The 20,091-nt window shown below is 41.4% G+C and overlaps 1 long non-coding RNA gene across 3 annotated transcripts in view; it reads right to left on the bottom strand.

Moving 5' to 3' along the window:
- Window positions 1–20,091, bottom strand: part of LOC146765711 (uncharacterized) — a 335,663-nt gene that overhangs the window by 118,032 nt on the left and 197,540 nt on the right. Inside the window, exons 13-15 of one of the 3 annotated variants that reach the window (XR_014949631.1) lie at window positions 15,857–16,033; window positions 14,935–15,054; window positions 12,029–12,201 (exon numbers count right to left, since the gene is read on the bottom strand). The exons of the other annotated variants lie outside the window; for them this stretch is intronic. This is a non-coding gene — a long non-coding RNA (uncharacterized LOC146765711). The remainder of the gene's footprint in view (window positions 1–12,028; window positions 12,202–14,934; window positions 15,055–15,856; window positions 16,034–20,091) is intronic. 3 annotated transcript variants of the gene reach the window in all.

The raw sequence follows: 20,091 nt of genomic DNA, 5'->3' as shown, positions 1-20,091 counted from the left end.
AGCAACAAAATAACTGAACTAAAACACAAATCCAACTGCAAAGTTCAGGTCTAGTTCTCCCTCAGGAAGAAAAGCCCAAATCAGCTATCCTTGGAATTCACATATATGGAAAGAGGCAGGTATATGATGTAGCTGGGTAATGCAAACAGTCTCATTTTCCCTAATGGAGTATATGCTCAGCTCATAAAAATACTGCTTTGCAGAGTCAGAGTTTTAGTTTTGTTTTTTATGGTGTTAGACTAAAATTATTTTACTGCTGTAGTTATTTAGTCACAGGTCAGTTAGTCACACAACAGCAACTGCTGTCACAGAAGATTAATTGGAAACATTTTACTCCTAAAAAATTAGTTTCCTCTCAGGTAACAATATGGAAATGTTTTGAAAGCAAAAAGGAGTGTGCAAACAAGCTGGTAAAGATTCAGGCAGATATTCCCAGCTGTCCGTGAGACACTCAGAACTGTCCCACCTGAAGCCCAAAGGTTTCTCCTGGAGGAGGAAAAAGTTATTTAGGAAAAACACACAAATGAAAAATCAGACTTTTCTGTTAGGAGACAGCGGACCACTCATTTTTTTCTTTGTAGAAGGTTTTAATGGAAAAACTGACTGATTTGGCAGAGATTGTTCCAAGACAGTGATACTGAGTCATAAAGCAAAGCTGTAGCTACCATGCAGCCTGATCCAATGGCCCTGAAGTCAAGAGGAGGCTCTGGACCAGGCCCATACAAATTAAATAAAGTTTGCAGCATGCCTCTTATTAGCTCAGACCCACTGGAAGAGCTGGCAATGAAAAGCTGCTGCTGCTTTCAGAACAACTCTTCCCTCACTATTAGCAGTATCATTTCTGTCCAAGGATGTTCTACAAATTGTGACAGGCATCAAAACGAGGAGTGTTCTTTGGACTTTGTTGTTCAAAGGGAAGGAGGAAAAACAGTTTCACAGCTGTAGGTTGAGCATGAAAAATGTGGCAGGTGACAGAAAGAGGGTCACCACGCTGTGGGAGTGTCTCTGTTTGACAGTGTATGGGCTTGGTTTTCTGTTATATTGTGTGAATTTAGTGCTGGCAGAACAGGGAAAAATGCTAGTTACTTAAATCCTGGGATGAGGAGCAGCAGCAGTTGCCACTTAATAGGAAAAAACATTCTCCTTCAGATGAAGAAGGGAACAAAATCTATATAAAGGATAAGCAGTAACAGAAATCAGACCTGGGAGCATAGAAAGGGATACAAAAAAAAAAAAAAAGAAAAAAAAGGAGCTTCAGAAGGGACACCGAACAAACCTAATTGATCTCCTGACACAAAGCACATCCCTTGAAGTCAGACATCCCTTTCAATCAGGGGTAAGGACCAAAAAATGACAGAGAACAATAATCTGTCAATTCTGGAGAACAGAGAAGAGACAGAGACAGGATTCCATGTTACAGGACCAAAAGGGAGCCCTTCACCTCCATCCCTCAGCTCTCAGTTTGGATGCAGGAGGGCAGTTGCAGAGGTGGCAACAGCTCCTGGTGCTGCAATGCTCAGGTCTCACTCAGAAGGACCCCAGGGAGGTGAGGAGAGCCCCTGAGCACCATCTACAAACTGCTGCACCAGGAACCCCTGCCCCTGATGGATTTCCTTTGGAGACTATGGTCAGGAAGGCACAGAATGCAAAGAGAGGATGAGAAGAAGAAATTATTTAATTAACTATACAACAATGCCAAAAGCCTGGGCAATAAACAAGAGGAAATAGAATTAGTCATTTATGAGCACTAATTTGACCTAGCTGCTATTACTGAACCTCGTAGAAAGATTTGCATGACTGAATGTTTAAATCAATGTTTATAATCTACTTAGATAGGGCCTAGATCTGAGGAGAAAATGAGGAGTGGAAAAGATGTATTTACCTCTAACCAAGTCATGGACAATTAAAAAAAAAAGCTGTGCTGAATATTTCTTACTTGATGACCTGGATAAAGCAGCAAGATGGCATATTAGCTGCTATTCCCTCCCACCTTTCAGGAAACCAGGGTGACTAATACAAAAACTGGTTATTTGTGAGGTGTAGAATGAAAAGACAATCTAACCTCAAGGTCTCCCTCACGAGAGGTCATTTCTAAACCTTTTTAGAACTGCTAAATATCCCTGCTGTGAATGTGGTGAAATGGCAGAGAGCTCACCAGGCTGGGGAAAACCTCTACCAACGTAGTCTTGACAACAATTCAACAACCATAAATACAACTAATTATGAGTCAGTCACTCTTTTTACAGACAGGAGTACCTAATTCTAAATTGAAACTAATAATGATATAAACTTGGTGCCCTGCAAAGCTCTCAGCACTGTTACAGGCAATTCAGTTGAGTGAAAAATGTCTCACTGACCAAACATGACCTGCCAAAATCTCCACATGCCACAACCCTATAGCCAAGAGGAGAGATGGTACTAGTCAAATAATTGATCTACACTAACAAATTGCAGAAATCTAACAAACCTTCCAAAGGCACTATGCTTCTTAATAAATATGCTCTGTTGGTAGGTCCCAGTGGTGTTTCAAATCTCTGTTTGTTATATAAAACAACCAAGATTTTCACTTGGTTTAGGCTATACCCATTATTTGCTGCCATATCTTGCTCATCTCCAAAGTACACTCTGGATATAAGGATATAAAAACCTGAGGGGATGATATCATTGGTGTTGAAAGATCCTCCAGAAAGCAAAACTCAAGTCCTTGTGTAATGCAGCAGAGACAGGGCTGAAAATCAGGGAGAGCAAGAAGGGAATCATCATCCACAGACCTTCTACCACACATGGCATGCCGTGACCTTGGCCTCATTTTTAATCTCTTCCATGCCAGCCCTGCAGGGTGATGCCAGCTGAAGCTTCAGGGACTATCTTAAAGTGACAGATGGAATGTCAAAGCAAACAGCATCTGTCCAAAGTGCCCCGGTAGGTGATGCTTCTCAGAGATCTCCTGAACATCTGCAGTAATTAAATGCTTAAGCTGAACAAGATTTCAGTTGAATCAGATATAGTTCACTGCACAGGGGTTCTTGATCTGCTCTGCATGATGCCTAGAAAAAAGTTTTGCTTCTCCCTAAGCCCTCTTAACCCTGAACATCATAATTATGGCAGCCTGTTTGTTCAAAAAATAGGTGATTAGTGAGTAAACACAAAATTTGGCATCCAATGAATTTTTTCCCATGTCTAAAAGGAGACCACGATAAGAAAAAAACACAAAGAAAATGAGAAGCAGGAGAGGAAAAACTTATACAAGTGGGAGAGATTGGAGTTTGATATCCCAGTGCAGAGATGAAGTTAACTCCCTTCCCTCCCATCAAAGGGAGGCAAAGCTTCACAAGTCAGTACCAAAGACACAACAGAGACCATTTCATTTGCTCCCATTTACACAGACCTGAGGTATCCACCATTCCCTCCTTTCTACCTCTGGCATTCCCAGCAGCTTGAACTAACATGTCTTGTAGCTCAACTCTCGTTGTAAAAGAACAAGAAATACCTCATTTGGGAGAATAGTGATAAATCTGCTGATTTAAAAGAGAACCTGTACCCAGTAAAAGCCAAAAAAAGCACTTGTAGAGTCAAGCCAAGCATTCAGGAAGCATACAGGTCTGTGGAGAGGAGATACCATTTCTTAAAACAGATGATGCCTGTCAGACCAATATAAAATCCTAGCTGTAATACCATGGACCTTACTGTAGCCACAGTTCCCTGGCTACAGAAAAAACACATTGACATGTCCTTTCCAAGACAGAAAGGGGCAAGGAAACAAAACCCTTTTGTACTGCATGGCAGGGAAACATGATTACAGAGGGACAATTTTCTGAGAGTCCCAAGTATCTGGCAACCCTGATCATTCTAAACAGGGAACAACTCATAAGATAAATGTTCAGCCTTCAGCACTTATTCCTCCGAGTGCAAGGTTCTCATATAGAGGTGACAACATAATACTGAATTAGTGTAAGATATTACCTTGCATTCCTGATAGAGTTTTTACATAGGTGTTCACATCCATTGCCTAACTCTTCATAGTTTATATTATTTTCTTCTGTCTATCTATTCTAGCATGTTCCTCAGGCATCTGTCACTTTGGGATCCTTTTTCTAGGAGCAGTAATATATTCCCTGCACACTGGACAGATGCAGCAGTTACCTGCCAGCACTGGTTTGCTCCCTCTCATTCTGTTGGGGAACCCTAAAAAAATGCACTGTTGATTTCACCCTTTGCCAAAAGCTGAGGCTGTTGGCCTGGGAATCTCACATATTAAGAAATCTAGTTTTGCTCCCTCTTCTTACTCAGCTCATTTCCTTTCCCTACAGAGCATAAGTCTGCAGGCCATACCAGAAGAGGGAAATTCATTATGTTTTGTCAAATTTGAGGGTGAAAAGGAAATTAGCTGAAATGTCTGATCTCATTCTAAATCAGGAGTTATATTTAATGCTCTGTTGGTATTTTTTCTTTGCTCACTAAGATTAAACTGTTGACACATTTGGTGGTACAACTTCAGAGCCATAAACCATGGAATCATACAATGGCTTGGATTGGGAAGAACCTTAAATATCATCCATTTCCAGCCCCACTGCTGTGGGCAGGGACACCTTTCACTAGACCAAGTTGCTCAGAGCTCCATCCAGCCTGGATTTGAACACTTCATCATTGTCATCGGGGTTGCAGCTGGAGAATGGGCAGAGCATGTTTGGAGTCCAGGCTGGTATGTGCCAATCAGTCACACTGGGATATAATCATCCAGTATTGTCCTTGGGATGCAAAAGTGTGATGGCACTTCAAAACACCCAGCAAATGTTCTCTCCGAGATCTGACTCACTGGGACCCACCGTTTGTTAACTGTGAATTAAAAGCTTTTTATTCTGGACATAATTTGCATAATTGTGTACTTCAAAAGATTACCAAGAGAGACTTCTCCCTGTGACAAACCCCAGACACACTTTATGGAAGGCCTAAACCCTCTCATCAAATCTTGCACCAAATACCACTTTGGACAGTCCAAAAAACTCAGGAAGAAAGAAAAGAGATAAAAGAAAAAGGCTGTGAGAAGGAAGGGAAACTCACAACAGGCCTAATATGTGAGGGGGGGATGGGGAAAAAGAAGACAAAATAAAGGCCATGCCAAATGACTCTGCTTTCCCCTCTATTTCATTTGGAGAGAAGATTAGGTTACTACAGTTCAACAGGACTCAGTTTGCTTATTGCTTTGGGCATTAAGAACTTAATGCAAAAGTAATGAAGTTAAACCTGTGGCATAGATAATGGTCATTAGCAGCCTTCTTTCCCTGTCATAAACATGACCCTTGTTAACTCCCGTTTTATCTTTCTATGCAGATGATTCTGAATGGGGCAGGAAGTATTCTCTATTCTGGCCAATTTGGGAAAAGAATCAGCTAGTGGGTATGCACTGTTATTTCCAAAACTGCAGCTCCTCTCCCCCACATTACAGCCCAGGTTGTATTACAAACTAAAGGGAAACACTGGGGAAAAAAGATCAGACCTTGACAGAAAAAGCACAACTCATCGTAGGGCTGAGAAGTCACTTAGGATCAAAATCTCCTAAGAGAAGGATGTTAGAGAAAAGACAAACATTAAAAAGTTTTAACAGGGAACAAAACACATTTATTCTTTAACCTCTTTAATTTCTGTTCTCCACCTCCCAGATAATGGAGCTTGTTCCATGCTCATTAATTAAGCTGTTTTAGAGTTTACTGACTGAGGGCATGACTACCCCTTCAAACAGATCCCTGAGAGCTGCTGTGTGTTTCTGTGCAACTGTTCTGACAAAGGGAGTCCTGTTACCCAGCTCTGTTAAGGAACATCTTCCCTTATGAGACAAATATTCTTTCACCTGGGACCCAAAAGCATAATTTTAACCAAAACAAACTCATTGTTTGTGACTGCATGGGGAAAACTCTGTATCATACCCCAGGTCAGAAAATATGCTCTAGTTCATCTGCTTTTAGAAGCACAATGATGATTACTAACTTTTTTTATGTTTCCCTAATAATGGTCAGATTTTTTTTTCCCCCTGGGAATTATGGGGTGCATGAAGAACTGAATTTACAAATTGAAGTGACCATGCCAATGTCTAACTCCAAATAAAGAAGGGCTGTACAGCAACATTGACCTTAATGATAAATTAATCAATGTTGAGGCTTCATTGCCAAGTGAATCCAAATGTACCCAAAAGGCAGCAATAGAGCCCTCAAGCAAATTGCAAAATTGCATTACCTTCAAAGGATCATCTGGCTCTCAAAGTAAAAATGCTTCATAATAATGTCATCACCAGAGTTACACCTATATTTGAGTAAGAGGGAGTGGATTAGTCATCACTTGGTGAGGAAACAAAAAATGAATTTCTGAGTTATAGTCCCAGAGAATTATCTGTTTTCCTGTAAATTGACTAGAAGAGAGGAAAACCACAGACAGAATTACCCCAAGCTGAGATTTTAGTATTTCACGCTGAAATGGGGTCTGTACAGGACATTGCTGAATAGACAGATAAAACAGTCAAATTTTAAGGTGTAGAAGCCAATATGACTGCTTGAATCATCTCACATCTCCTGTTCAGCTTCTCATCCACTGTATTTACACAGACATATGCGATTTTGTTGCCAGCTGGTGATTTGGCAATAAAATGTAATCTGAGCCTAATGTGCCTAGAAGATTTGTTTGGAAAAAAATAAACCCAAGATAAAAAAAACCAAACTAAGTAGTACTTGTTTATAGAAACATTACGGTACCTTTGATCCTTTCTTCTGTTCTGCTTCAATATGCTTGAGTAAAAAGAAAATACGCTGTAAATTTCAGAGAGCAGCATGGGGGCTCCTATGTTTGTGTTGCAAAGACAGACCGAAGCCTTTAATCAAGACAAACTCCTGTAGGGCAAATTTCCCAATGTGGCATTAGTGTGGTGGTGTTGCTAGGTGGATCCCCATCCAAGAACTCTGCAGCCTTGGAGCTGGGCTGACCCACTTCTGTGGCAGGGCAGCCCTGCAGAACCACTTGAGGATGAGAAAGAGGAGAAGTGACACACGAGGAATAAAGATACAAGCAAATAAACACATAAATACAAGGAATAATAATGCAGGATGCTTGAGGCTGAAGGCACTGAACTAGAAGTAATGAAGCAAAAAAAGAAAATCCTATATTATAGAAATATAATATCCATCAGAAGAATGTTTCCCATACCCTGAATAAAAACATTAAGTCTTTTGACCTTTTCTATACATCCATGTGTCAGACAATTATGTACACACTGCTCTTAAACTGTGATCTCCATTGTATCTCACATCAAAGCCTAACTGCATGTGGACAGATTGTCATGGAATATGAGCATGCAATAAGCACAGGAGGAGGAATATGTCTTATAGAAATCTCAGGTTATAACTCTTATAAATACTGGGTACTTTTGTATATGAGATTTTTGTAACAATTACACTTAAAAATTAGATATGCAAATGTACCCTCAAAGTCTATAGGCCACCACCTTCCTAATCTCGACTTTTTCATTGGTTTACAGTTTTCAAAAGAAAACCAAGGGCTTTTCAAATGACTGTCTGAAGAGCATAAGGTCTATAGTACTGTGCTGTGCTACAAACTGAAGTACACTGAGAATTACAATATAGCATTCAAATAAAAAAATATTAAAAACACAAGAGAATTTCCTTTAAAACCCCTGCTTTCAAGAAGTGTAATATATTCCTTTCTGACCAAAATCTTATTGTTTTTCTCAGAACAGCTGTGACTATACCCAATGGACTCAAATTCTCTGTGATCAGATAAATAGCTACTGTTAGAATCTCCTAGCAAAGACAAATCAGAAAGAACTTTAAAATGGCCAAGGGAAAGCATCATTTACCTCTGCAAGGATCCTGTGCATCACTGACAAAAGCAAATTAATTTTTAAATAGCAGTTAAAAATCATTACCCAAGCCTTGAATTATGGAGAGCGAGCAGCTGTGCTGTAACCCAGCACCCCTGTGCCCAGGAGCTGTGCAGGGACATGTGGGGGAATGTGCACTCCCGAGGCTACTGCAGTAGGAAAGGGATTAATTTAGCTGCCTCCTCACATCAACATGTTGGAGATGGTGTCAGGAAATCCCACAGAGGCACCTGATGTATCTGTGTGGGTAATTCTGAAGTCATCTCCACCATTCCACATTTCTGCTAAGTCAAGCCTTTGAGCACAGGTGCTCCACAGAGATGTGGACTGATTTATGTCCTCTCAGTTAAGGGGCCACAGTGCAGGAGAGGCTGATTGCCATCAGTTTAGAGGCAACAGGAGCCTCATCCTTCTCCAGCTATGTAAAGACAAGTGAAGGCCATATGCAGCTCCCTGCAGCCATCCAAAGAGAGCAGGAGCTGAGAGGTAACTCCCCCATCCACGAGGAGTTTAATGCCTGCTGAGAACTTCCCTCAGCCAAATGTCCAGGCTCCCTGTGCTGCAGTGATTTGTGCAGCCTTCTCTATCTTTGAAACATGAGCAAGTTATTGTTGGCATACAAAGCAGCTGGCAAAGTGTCATCCCATGATTCAGCATATCATGAAGATAGAATAATGAATCATTGTGCAAAAAGGTTGTGCAATAGGGACTGAAACAGGCCATATAAAAGCACTGTTGCATTGGAATGGAAATGGCTTTTTCATGGAAGATACCCATCTGCCAAAAATAACGTATAACTAATGGTTTATGAGCAAAAGATCCAGAGGCAGATAGAGGCACCAGGGCCTACTGTGACACAGACTCATGAGGAGGTACTTTGATTTGCCAGGATAATTTGCTTACAGTTGTAACATCTGGTACAGAAGGTTTTGAAAGAGATTCATGAATTGGAAAGAAGAGAAATGATGTCCTGCCTCTGATTTATACTGCACTGTGAATTGGAGATAATCCATTGGAGTCAATGGAGATAACCTGGCACAAAACCATCCTCAGTGCAAGCAGAACCAGAGCCAGAGAGCATCAACATGCAGAGTTTTACTGTCATTCTTTATCCAGCCCATGGGAATGTTGGCAATACATCAGGTTGGCTCTGCTGTTTCCATGTGCAAATGTCATTTCACCCCTATGGCACTGTCCAGCAGCCCCCATTCCCATTATTTCCTCCCTGAGTGTTCCAAGAGGGTCAGGCAGTGGCATGAGAGAGGATGCCAACGCTGCACCCCATGCCCTTTGTGAGTTACTGCCTCTCCTTCTCCCTTTGGGAATGGCTCTCCAGCTGCTAACTGGTTGTGTTGAGCTGGTCTCCAGCAGAACAACAACCTCACACCTTTCCTCCCAGCCTTTCCTCCCTGTTGGCAAAATCAAGTGTCATTTCTAGATGAAAACTTCCAAAATACTCTTTTCTTTTAAGACTTAAAACAACACCCAGCCTTTAAAAATCCAACTCAGTAAGGTCTTTTTGTTGAAAGAGCTGATATCCTTAGAAGAGAAAGCTTCTTATCTCATGTTTTTTTCAGCTTACCTTAGATTCATGGATTACTAATAAGAAATCTGGCAAACATGCCAGAAAAGCAAGTTCACACATCCCATGTGGTTGTGCCTTTGAGTGGCATTTCTAAAGCAGGGCAGTACTGCCTATGGGTAAAAATTTGGGAAGTTTGAAAGGGCTTTGTTCGTAACTACTGTTTGTGAACTGATGCTGTACAGCCACCAGCAGAATGCTCTGACCTCAACTTGAGGACAAACCCTTCCTGCACTGGCAGCTGTGCCAGATCCAGACTGGGACCAGCAAACCTTTTAGCTGAGAAGCCACTGGGCTGTCTCAGCCTGACCCTGGCCAGACTATCCATGACAAACCAAAGAGAAAAAGCTCTTCAAATCATTGACAGCACCTCTCTGCATCCTTCAGGCTCCCTGTCCCCATCCTCTCCTTCTTCCAGTTTCAGTGCCCTGTTTAACTGCTGTTTTCCCTGCCTGTGCTCCCTCTTTGCTGTTGCTTCCTTGCCCAAAGACCTGTTTTGTCACCACTTTTCGTATTCTGTTTTCCTTTTATATCTGTTGACTGCCTCAGATGTTATTAATTCTGTTAATAAAGATGGGAGACACAGGCAGTGAGGGAGATAATAATAGAAATAATATAAATAGATCAAACTTTCACCCTACACACTTCAAATTATGGGAACCTAAAAGCAAGGCAGTAGTTAAGGGACTCAGCCACTTGTATTGGCAAACCCGTCTTTCATAAGCATGCAATTTAGATTTAATAATATGCTTAATGAATGGTAATTAAAAACAAATTGCAATTAAAACACTATTTAATGAGGTTTAACAGTGATGTGATAGATATGTATCTATCACCAAGTTCAACTTCAATAAATATTTTCTTAATAACAAACTGGCATTTAATTAGTATGGGAAAAATGTTGCTGCTAAATCTAAATTAAATTAAAATATACTTAGAGCACTTACCCACTTAATAGTATGTGTTAATTTAAAAGGCTTTTCCTTTCTTAAAGGAATTTAACTGATTGCAGCATGTGAAGGCCTGATCCAGCCCTACACACAAACACTTTGTTGATTTAAGAGTTTCCTAATGCACAATAACTATATAAGGCCATGTAAATGAACAAACACCTTGGCTTCAGTTTGAGTAAGATTTAACAAAGCGACATTTTACAAAGTCACACTCAAAATTCCCACCACACCTTCCTACTAACCTTTCCATGTCATTTTATGATCCCATTATCATAAATATCTGAGCACCTGCCAAAAAATTTTTAAATAGAAACAAAGTGTTTTCTTTCTTCCTGCAGATATAAAGTTTAAATATTTCATAGATCGCTATTTGTTTAGTGGGAGAGGGCAGGAGAAGTTTAGTACTTTGAGCTTAGCATATGTCAACTATTTTGTTTGAAACTGAGGTTTGTGAAATCTTTATTTCTCATAAAAGGTATTTAAGTAGCTTAAACCCTGATCCTATCTGTCTCCTGTGCTCCCAAGGCTCCTTATAGTGGCTGATACTTTAATTGCTCCAGCACTCATTATGACTTGGACTAAATTCAAATAGAACATTTTATAGGGAAAAGAGAGCTTTTAGGAGAACACAACTTTTTTTTTTTTTTTTAAGAAAACATGGACCCTTAATACATTCAGTATTTTTGATCAACTGATTGGAACCAGGAATGAGTGTGGAAACACAAAATATAATCTGCAGTAGTGTTTTATAACTCTTTTTTTAAACTATTCTTTACTGACTTTTTCAGAACAGAAACTGGGGAAAACCCCAAACCAAAATGGTTTGCCCACAGATATGACCAGGACTCCTTCTGTGTCTTCACAAATCTACCACAAGGGGTCTGGCTCATGAAAAAGACAGAACAGTACAGCAGAGTTAAAATATAAACACAAATGGTTCCCTAAGGCAAAAAAAAAAACCTTCTCAATCTTCCACTTTGCAGATATTTTGTACATACTGACATTACTTTATAGCAACAGATGGGCCACGTACAGATGTGTTTCCTATTTCCACTGGCACTGTGATGCACCTATTTGCAGACAGAAACAGGAACACTATTACATGTAATTTAAATAAAAGGAGGAAAATTCATTGGGACAATATTTGCCATGAATTCACTATAACTTCCTTTTCTTCTTTTCAAATGGAAAAGACTTAGAGGAACTAGATATTACAGATACTATTGTAGCCCTTAGCTCTATTCCTCTTGAAGACAACATCAAGACCAGGAGATGATAATCATAAACCTGGTCTCTCTGGACAGCTTCCCACTTAATCCCACCAGCAGCTGCTTGGCTCAAGCCTCTTCTTTTCCCTTACATATCACAAACACACTAGAATGAGGAGCACCAGTTTCAAATTTCAGTTATTTTCTATTAGACTGAGAGTGCCAATCTTGGTTTTAAGTGACTGGTGCAATGCTGCACAGTATTATTTTAAAAAGCAAAAAAAAAAAAAAAAAAAAAACCCAGAAAAAAAAAGGAACAGATAAGCAATGTGAGAACAAGTTACTAAATATAGGATATAATCATATGCCACACATAAACAGAGGGAATTAGTGTACATACCCAGCCAACCCATGATTGGTCCTGAAAGCTTGGAAATACTAGTGCAGAATGTGAAGGATGTTTTCCTGGCATGTTCCAGCTTCAGAGATGATGCAGATACCACTTAGCATTAAACAGTGCTCCTGTGATTCCAGTTTTCAAGCATTTGACAATTCCCTGCTAAATGTGACATCCTGTATGAAACAAATGTCTTGATTAAGGACTTATTAACATTGAAACAGAACTGACTTCATGAATGATGACAGGTCCTACGGTACATGTCACACTGCATCAGAGCTGAAGGCAAAGATACTGTCCTTCTTTCAGAAAAATGCAACTATTTTGTTAGGGAAATACCCATTCTACAGCAGTAGGCACAGAGGGAGCCTGGTTCCAGCAGGCAGGACAAATTCACATCCAGTTTCCAGTCTGGTGTCTCCTAGTGCACAGTGAAGGTTGTTTCACACCTTGCCACACTCCTACTTGGATGGAACAAAAAATATTTAAATTGAATAAAAATCTGAGCACCTTACAAAATTAATAGTTCACAGAATAACAGAATAGTTAGGGTTGGAAGAACATCAGCCAGTCAATGCCCATGCCAGGGCTGGCTAAGGTGGAGTGGGTTACACAGGAATGGGTCCAGGTGGGTTAAACTGTTGTGCTTGGAAGAAGAAAATCCTCCACTTGCTTCATTTAAACTCTTTTCTCAGAAGACAGAAAGACTCAACAGGGACATCAGAAAAATTATTTATGATATGGACTATTCTATAATGATGGAAATGTCTCAGTATTACACCCAGTTTTGACAGCCAAGGGTCCTGAATAGTGTGACCTGTGTGTGACCTGTCCCCAGACATGCCAGGACACCTCCCTGTCAGACAAACTGAGGGATTGCCCTCTGAAAAGTCTGAAAGAAATTCATGAGGTTTTGCCTATGTTGCAGCAACTATGATGGCTCAGATAAAACTGGAAGCCAATCAGATTTGTCTTCCTAATCCCTTGAACACTTTTAAACATTACTTTTGAGACACCAGGAAAAAAAAGGAGGATGGGAAGCACAGACTCAGAAGTTCTGAGAAGTAATGTTTTTCGGGTTGGCAGGACTGTGATAAATGTGACAAACTCCGACAAACATCCCTGTCAGCCAGGAGAGCTGCTGCTCGTCCCAAAGGGAGAGCCAACTTCCATTGCTGATGCTACCAAATATCCAAACAGTCAGGAGCTACCCCTCCTCCCTCAAGTATTTCCTACCAAAAAATGGCAGTGAGATGCTGATAAAGATGGTGCTTTAACACCCTCAGCTCGTGGCCAGCAGTCTGGCATCTCTGGTGATGCTCAGCTCAGGCTGAGACAAACAGGAGGCCCATGCCAAGATGCTTTGCAGTCAGTGGCCTGTTGCCAGAGTGTCATTTTTCACAGAAGGGACACAATACCAGGCAATCTGGCTGAGAATGAATAAAAATGTCATCTGTGTTCGCTCCACTTCAAGGGCTCGTGCAGTATTGTTCTCCTCATGTGTAATAAAATTCCAATTGATCCAGGAGATAGATCAAAAGATGTTTCTCTGGGACCTATTGGTCAGTCTTCCAACCTTGACAAGGCACTTGCACCAAACCATTACATTTTATAGCAGTGATTAAAAAGGGTTCATTTTTTTTCATGAGCTGGGGCTGGTTTATTTTTTGCCTACTGGAAATTTGTCTCTTCTTTCACCCAGCAAAAAAGCACAAGACTGAGACAATGAGACAGCATGGAAAAGAAATACGCTTAGCAGAAATAGCAAACCACCAGATTTGCACATTGCTGGAGATACAAAAGGAAAGATGCTTGAGAAAAGGCTGCAAAGCCAAAAAAGCACTGACAAGAGTTATCTGCCATCTGCAAAAAAGAAAGGAGCAAACAGAAATAAACACACGGATGAGAAGGCAAAAGGAATGACAGGGGTTTATTATCATGGGGGACCTTTCAGTGACTGAACTTGAAAGACTTTGCTGAAACAGAAACATGGTTTTTTAAAGAGTTTATGTAATTTCTGTCCTCACTGGCTGTATAAGCACAGTGAAACAACATCAACTTGGGCCCTATCCTGGTAAAACCATGCAAGAGGTACCAAGGAGCACAAAGATCATGGCTAGTTTTGATGTGTTTCCCTAGAGGGAGGTCTCCATGCTTTTCTGGCCCTTTGCACATCACCTGCACGTGGTGGAAGGACAAAGTTGGGTTAGTCAATTGTGTGAGGTAAAGAGGATCCTTTTATTTTTACCTGGTTAGGCTGAATTCACCACTTCTTGAGAGCTGTTCAGCCTCCTTGTCTCCTAAAGACAGCCATGGATATTGGAAGTATTGCGTAACACATAGAAAATCCCTGACAAATGGGCTCTGCCAGCTGGTACTAATGGGAAACAGTAGCAGGGAGCTGGGAAAAGGGTAAAGCTCCCTTTGCCATCCCAGTGCACTCCTGCCAACAGCTCCTGATATGATCTGATTCTAAACACACCCCTCAAGACTAGATTTTCATGCTTGGAGAGAGATGAGGAACAGCTGACAAGTTTCTGTGAGCCATCATAGTGAAGAAACTGTAAAATAACAGATACAGCAAAACAGAAGCTGGCAGCAGAGGAGAGCATGCACTCCTCACCCATTCCTGAGCAGGGAACAGAAGTAATGGATATTTAAAATAAGGAGCTTTTCTCATTTTCCCATGAGAGGGTTCTCCATCCTCACTAGTGAGTTGGATGTGAGCAATAAAAATTTCTGTCTCAAAAAATAATAAAAACGAAATTAATAATTTCAGAGAATTCCAAAGAAGAACTTTGTGTTTTCAAATCTGAAGAATGCCCCAAAGTATCTATGTTCCATAAGCCAACCCTGAGCATGACTTAGTAACCCCCTGACTTCAAAAAAGTCAGTACAGAATGTCTCACCTGCCACAGCCATTGGGATTCTCCTAATCCATGTCAATGGAGCTGCAGGGAAGATATCCCAGCCATAACTGCATTCAGTACCAGCTTGCTCTGTGACCTGAAGATTTACCTGGCTGCAGCCTGGGAGAGGAACAGCACAAGAGCAGAGCTGGATTCATCCAAGGTGCACTGCACAAGCCATACATGTGATACATCACTTAAACAGGGGCTGCAGAAAGAAGTTACCATCAACTTTCCATTCCAAAGCACTAAAATCTTGCATTTGCTTATTAAATTTCAGCTGGGGCCCCAGGCAATTGAACAGAACACAAGTCTAGCTACTGCATTTTTGCTTTACTTACTGCTAGTGACATGCAGCCATAAGTCACAGGGAGAAATCACAAAGCTTAGGACTTTAATCTTGGCTGACCATCCCTTCCACCTCTGGCTGTTGGGGTAAAGCTGACGGCATATCTTAAGTTTGGTTTTTACTTGGGGGTTTTTTTTGCCTTTGTTTTCTTTTAAGAGCGTTATGGGAGTGTGGAACAAAAGAAGAATGGCATATCCTCTGTTTAAGAGCCCCTGATTCAAAGACCAGTTGAGACAATGGCAGGATCCTCACATATTTGTAGGTGTTTCAGAATAACCCAAGGAGTCCAGTTGGAAAGCCAGGACTCTCAGGAGCCTGCTGGGGATCTTTGTTCCCCTCTGTTTGCTGATGCTCTCAGATGGCTGAAAATACAGAGGAGTGGAAGGATTGAGGCTGGAGAGATCCCCCAGCAGCCTGAAGCTCAGAGTGGCAGCATCTCTGAGTTGTGATGTAGGAGCTGTGTGCTGCTTTAGGGCTCTGCTCCTATGTGAATGCTGCAAAGTGGGGTCTGAGCTGATAAAACCTGTTGCAGTTGTGGCTCCTGCTCTTTGGCTGTCATTTTAATGGCCTTACCCTTTCTTGTGAGGTGTTTCTATAATGCTCAGCACAGCAAGGAAGAATGAATTTCTGTAAAGTTCTATAGAAATCTGATCCCCCATAAGCTAGGCTTCAGGGCCTCAAGGAATTGCCAAGAACAAAGTGCTCAAATCCTGTCAGGTCCCAGAAAGGCTTGAAATTGGCTTGAAAATCCTGAAAAATTATTAAGAAACACAGAAGATTTTTAATGTGTTTTTCAATTTTGAAGCCTAGGACATAACAACCACATTGTGTTTTAAGCTTTCTTCCACCACATCATGAAGACTAGAAACACGTGGGTTTGCATCTCTCTAGAGAACCAATGTACTGGGGTGTAATTTTGGTATAATAAAAGCATGAGTTCAAAGAAATAGCACAACTACAACTGCTCAGGCTTTAGGAAAACCCCCTGCATTTCTGGAAAGGTTCACAGTAATATTCACAGTAATGGCACCAGGCTTGGTACCTCCACACTCTTCCTCCAAGGTCAAGTCTCCACTCACAGCTGTGGATCCTCTTCCCTCAGGCAGCACAAGAGTAAAGGAGCTTAAGCAGTGGCAAGGAGAGACCAACAACTTTGTAAAATATGTGGTAAACAATCAGGGCAGTAACACTACTCAGCTGTTGTGGCAACACCCTGAATTATGCCGGATAATTAATATATTAGCAATTCTTCAGAATCTACCAATCCTAAAGGTTTATTCCATGGTCAAACCCAGAAACAGTTTAACTCAAATAAAAATCAGGAGCAGCACATGCTGGAGTCAAGCAGCAATAGAGCAAAGAGCTGCAGTCTGTGCTCAGCCCTGCTGCAGAGATGCAAACACTTAGAAAGTTATGCTTGGGGTTAAATATTTTACTGGACTGGGACCAGCTGAATTCTGTAGTTAGTTTATTGTTATCATTACTACCATCATCATTATTACTGAGCAGCAAACAGTTCATCTCAAAGCTGGCTAATCTTTTTCAAAATAATCTTTTCAAGTAATTTATCCAGAATATAGTGGCATTTACACTTCTCAAGCTAATGATTCAAAAGGGTAAGATCAGTGCCTATCTGATTTGTTATGACAAAGCTGAGCAGGTCTAATAACTCCTCAGGTTTTGGTAATCTACAGCACCTTAAAACCACCAAATGATGGAGCAGAATGTGCAACTAGTAAACACTGGAAGGGATATTTGGATACACAGAGCAGAAGAAGGAGGGGAGTTTAGGCATTCCAGTCTTGTTTGTTTTCAAACACAGTGTTCCTGCTTTAAAGAGAGGGTTAAGAGCAGATGTTGACATTCAAAACTATGTTTCTTATTTAAAATACTAATACTGAATAATATTACAACAGATGAGAGGATAATGCTCTTGTAGAGAGATTTATTCTTTACTTTTTTAAAACCAATGGGCATTTCAGATGTTCAGGAACTGTGACTGTAACACATCTGTATTTTTATTTAATTACCCTTTTCCTAAATGAGGTTACAGCATGGCATGTGGTGTCTTTCAAACTAGACACCTGTAGTCAGAATTAGAAATTTCACAACTACCTCCCCTTAGGTTCCCAGGGGTTGAGAGGGTGGTGGAGAATTGTTCAGCTCAGACATGGGGAAAGCTGGCAACCTCATCAGCAACGTTATCAAGGCCTCTGCAGATCTGAATGGCTTTCCTGTCTGCATATTTTTATATGTATGTGTATGTATTTATTTATTCATTTTATTTTAAGGCTAGTTCCAACAGGAAAAAGGTAATAGAACAGTGAGAATTTCCTGTGACAGTATAACCAGAAAAAAAAAAAAAAAAAAAAAAGGCAGCCCATTAAATAAAATAAACCTAGACAAAGCTTTATGTGAAAATGAATCAGGCTGAGGTACTCCAGGTGCAACATGGGTCAACTGTCCTTCCTACAGCTCAGGGCTGGAAGAGTGCCCAGCTTTTGTAAAAGGTCCCAAAGCCACAGAGAAGGCTCAAGATGTTGACTGGCCTTGGGCTACGCACTTGGCTGCTGCAGAGGCAGCGACCTTTGTTCCCAACACAGGATTAAATAAAAAATTATTATTTTTTTTTTGTTTTCACCAGAGTCCTCCCTTCTCACAGGAAGAACTGCTCGGCAGTCTGGTTTTGCAGCCTGATATTTTGGCATCTGATTTTTATTTTTTTGTTTCATAGGCAAAATCTTTGTTTGTCCTGGTTTCACGTGGCTGGTGGCTTCAGGAGATTCTGAGCTGGAATGCAGTTGCAGAGGTGCTGCAGAGCCCCACCAGGGTGCATTTGTTCCTGCCCTACACAGCCCGAGGTACTGGGCACTCCATGTACAATGCCAGGCTTCTCCATGGAACACCTCAACAAGATAAAAGGAATAAAATCAGATGTGGATCAATGACATTCCCCTGTCTCATCTCACAAACTCCAACTCACTTTCTGAAAGTCCCCAGCAATGATTTCTGAACAGAGTGGATAGAAGACCCAGAAGCAAAATTGCATAATGCTGGGCCTACCACTTATAATCTTGTTTTTTAATCCTTTCCCTTCATTTCAATGTTTGATGAAGCAATGAAAAGGGCCTGTGAAAGAGATGTGGAGTAGGGGCGGGAATTCTCTCCACCACATTTTTTCCCAAGAAAGTAAAACCCACCAACTTCCTCCAGGACCAATGCTTGCACAGTGTTGCAGGGGCAACAACAAACACAGTGCTATTAATGCTTGCTTTTCCAATTGTTATTATTATTATTTCATATTACCACAGCAGCTGTGGATTCTCTTTGTGGGGCAGTAACCCAGGTGGCAGACACCATGCAAAGCCAGCACAAAGGGGTGGTTCTGAACCAGGGAGTCTCCACACCAAGCCAAAACCTGGCAGCTGATGCTCCAGACCAGGGCCACCAGCTCTGCTCACACAGCCACCAGAGCTCATCACACCAACAGCCCCACTGCTCTGAAGGGTTTACAGCCAGCTAAGAAAAATAGGTTTTGAGGACAAACTGAGTGATGCAGCTGCCTTAACAGCACAGGGAAATGGGTGAGGGTGCTTTCAGATTTTAACAGCTCTGGGGAACACAGAGTGGCACAGTAGGTTGATCAGAGGCCAAAACTGGCATCTTAAACAAAAATACTGTATTGGGTAGAAAAAGGTCCCTTTTTTGGGGGAAATATCAAATAGATTATGTTTGATATGGCCAAGAGCAGACACTTGCAAGAGAGATGCAGCAAGAGGGGTGACAGGCAGGCAAGGCAAGTGATTTTTTTTGGAGCATGAAGAACATGCATGAACAGGGTGAGATTGGATTTGCCAGGGCCATAATCAGCAATGTGGTACCAGTGATTGAGGAGCACAGTAATGACAGCCTGGGCAAGCATGTGAGCCAGGAGTGAGGACAGAAATGGCAATATTTTAGAGGGGCTACACAGACACAAGTGGCCAGAGTTTGACATTGCCTGCAGGTATGAACCTAGAGACAGGAGTCAAAGATACCACCCACAGGTCTGAGTGACAGGCAGGATCATATTATCCATGTTGCTTGGGAGATCTAGGAGGGAAAGGTCTTGTTTGGGGCATGTTGAGCATTAGCTGATAGCTGGTCTTCAAGGAGACATTGTCGGGGACAGGAACGACACAGAAGTGGAACTCATGTGGTGAAAGCATCTGTGGCATCAGCACAAGGGCAGAACCTGAATTTGGGTTTGCAGAGAAAATTATCAAAACATATGGAGTAGAAAATTAAGGGACAATGACCAAAAGTGAATCCCTTTCAGCCCCAAAAAAACATTAGGACCTGTTCTGAACTCTGCTCTCCTTACACAGAGCTCAACTGCTCCCTCCTGGGAAGGCCCATCTCTATGCTTGGAAAAGTACTTCCAAGAAAGTAGCTGTGCTCTCCCCAGCCTCCATGCCCTCCCTTTTCCCTTTTCAGATGAAATTAAGCAACAGAAAACAGGAGGACTTCTCCAGGAAACATGATTTTGCAGCACAAACCTCATCACTCATCCTTCTGCATTTATTATAATAAGAGTATTTTTGTTGTTTCAAATGGGGAAAACAAACAAAGGAATCCATTCCACAAAACATGTCCCTGTCCTTCACCCACAGAAACACTCCTAAAACACAAGGTTTGGACCTTGTGGCTTGAGAACTCCCTTTCATCTCAGTCCCCACACTGAAGCTTTGGCAGGGCAAGGCACCTGAACCAGTGCCCACTCTCTGCTGTCACCCCAAATTTCCTCCTCCTGCCCTCTTCCTAAACAT

Source organism: Lonchura striata, chromosome 20 (assembly GCF_050655825.1).
Source record: "Lonchura striata isolate lonStrDom1 chromosome 20, ASM5065582v1, whole genome shotgun sequence".
Taxonomy (NCBI): Eukaryota; Metazoa; Chordata; class Aves; order Passeriformes; family Estrildidae; genus Lonchura; species Lonchura striata.
This window is presented reverse-complemented; position numbering and strand designations above follow the sequence as displayed.